This window comes from Cebus imitator, unplaced genomic scaffold (assembly GCF_001604975.1).
Source record: "Cebus imitator isolate Cc_AM_T3 unplaced genomic scaffold, Cebus_imitator-1.0 Scaffold792, whole genome shotgun sequence".
NCBI classification, from domain to species: Eukaryota; Metazoa; Chordata; class Mammalia; order Primates; family Cebidae; genus Cebus; species Cebus imitator.
The window spans coordinates 40,982-43,555 of record NW_016108107.1 but is presented as its reverse complement, the minus strand read 5'-3'; the positions used below and the strand labels follow the sequence as shown (position 1 = coordinate 43,555).

Genomic DNA, 2,574 nt, shown 5'->3' with positions numbered 1-2,574 from the left:
AGGAGGCTGAGGCAGGAGAATTGCCTGAACCCAGGAGGCGGAGGTTGCGGTGAGCCGAGATCGCGCCATTGCACTCCAACCTGGATAACAAGAGCGAAACGCCGTCTCAAAAAAAAAAAAAAAAAGATTTTGATTTTACCTACTCCGTTTGCCTCCCCAAACCTTAGGAAAAAAAAAAAAAAAAAGAACAACTGAAGAAATGTGAGTTCACGTTTTATCTTAATTAAGGGTAGACATAGGCCAGGTGCGGTGGCTCGTGCCTATAATCCCAGCACTTTGGGAGGATGAGGCAGGTGGATCACGAGATCAGGAGTTCAAGACCAGCCTCACCAACATAGTGAAATTCCGTCTCTACTAAAAATAAAAAAATTAGCCAGACCTGGTGGCGTGCACCTGTAATCCCAGCTACTTGTGAGGCTGAGACAACAGAATCCCTTGAACCCGGGAGGCGGAGGTTGCAGTGAGCTGAGATTGTGCCACTATACTTCCGGGTGACAGAGTGAGACTCTGTAAAAAAAAAAAAAAAAAAAAAAAAGGGTAGATATATCAGCGCTAAGTTTCCTGAGTGTGATAATGTGATTGTAGCTACAACTCTCTAATGGTTCAGTAAAATAAGTATGTGGACCTGTGTAGGGAGAGAAAGCTCATGCCTGTGAAAAAGAAATAAGGCAATGCCAGGCAAGGTGGCTCACACCTGTTATCCCAGCTACTCTGGACACTGAGATGGGAGGATCACTTTGGCCCGGAGTTTAAATCCAGCCTTGGCTCAAGTGTCTCTAATTAAAAAAGAAACGAAGGGAAGGAAGGAGAGAAGGAGGGATGGAGGGAGGGAGAGAGGGAAAAGAAAAGAGAAAAAGGCAGCAAATATCTGATCAAAATGTGACTCTAGGTAACAGGTATACAGGTATTTGTGGCACTCTTTTTGCAGCTGTTTCATAGGTTTAAAATTTTTCATGCTAGGAAGTTATGGAATATGAAAATGTATAACTAAAATAAAGAATGACATAAGGTTTAAAAAAAAAACTTACTGTAACTTATAATTGAGGATGTAAAACACAATTTCCCCAAAAGCTATTTGTTGGTTTTTTGGTTTTTGGTTTTTTTTTTTTGAGACAAAGTTTCGCTCGTTGCCCAGGCCAGAGTGCAATAGCACAATCTCCGCTCACCACAACCTCCACCTCCCAGGTTCAGGCAATTCTCCTGCCTCAGCCTCCCAAGCTGCTGAGATTACAGGCATGCGGCACCACACCTGGCTAATTTTGTCTTTTTAGTAGACATGCGGTTTCTCCATGTTAGTTAGGCTAGTCTCGAACTCCCAACCTCAGGAGATCCGCCTGCCTTGGCCTCCCACAGTGCTGGGATTACAGGCGTGGGCCACCGTGCCCAGCCTCCAAAAGTTTTCAGAGCTACTAAAACTTAATGGACATATCTAAGAATTATAAAGGTACAAGCTGATCTCTACAGAGCAGGAACTGTCTGTTTTACAGCTAACACTTTAGTATTATGTGATACATTCACACATGCAATCAGACTTCTAGAAACTGCTTACCTATACAAAAGTTCATATTCTTTTGCAGGACTTAGAATAGTACTCATTCACATGTAATTAAAGCAAATACTCCAAGTGCATTTTAAAGACCATCTAAATCTATACTACAGGCAAGCAGTTACTTAATTTCCTTAAGCAATGAATTAGACAACTACAGTTGACTTTCTATTTGACACTTAACTCGTAAAATTTGCTTAACTTGGTGAATCAATTAAATGGATGTAAACAACTACTTTGGGAAACTGAATTCTGAATAAACAGAACAAAATGATCTCTTGGTGGACTTTCCTTAGAAGCACACACATACAAAAAGGCCCATGCAAACAGTACCTATTAATTGCCACACAGTTAACGCAAGCAATGACGAAAAGAATTGCTCAAATTCTCCTATTCCCAACCTATGCCATCCAGCCAAAACTAAACTCTGGAAAAAGCAAAGTCGGCAGCTTCTCAAGTCAATGAACAAATTAATCTGTAGCATTCTCTTGGGACCTAGCAACTGATATCCTCTTTCCAGTCCTGTTACTGTGTTGTTATAGTACCTGTTACCCACCCTTTCTAAGTATCAGTATTTCCAGCTTTAAAAGGAAAAAAACTGACACCACCTCAAAAAGATGGTACAGAGAATAATGTCCATTTTCCTAATTATATATGTTATGTTTAAGAATGGACATAAACCTTTCCAGCCATATCAATGGTCATTTATAGACAAAGTTACCCAAATAGCAAATACCTTATATATAAAAATACCTAACTTTGCTATACAAATATTTTGATTTTTTTTTTTTTTTTTTGAGACGGAGTCTCGCTCTTGTTACCCAGGCTGGAGTGCAATGGCGCCATCTCGGCTCACCGCAACCTCCGCCTCCTGGGTTCAGGCAATTCTCCTGCCTCAGCCTCCTTAGTAGCTGGGATTACAGGCACGCGCCACCATGCCCAGCTAATGTTTCGTATTTTTAGTAGAGACGGGGTTTCACCATGTTGACCAGGATGGTCTCGATCTCTTGACCTTGTGATCCACCCGC

At 41.4% G+C, this 2,574-nt stretch overlaps 1 long non-coding RNA gene across 1 annotated transcript in view; it reads right to left on the bottom strand.

Moving 5' to 3' along the window:
- The window catches only part of LOC108297324, a 44,628-nt gene that overhangs the window by 33,801 nt on the left and 8,253 nt on the right, over positions 1 to 2,574 (bottom strand). The gene's annotated exons all lie outside the window — the stretch shown is intronic.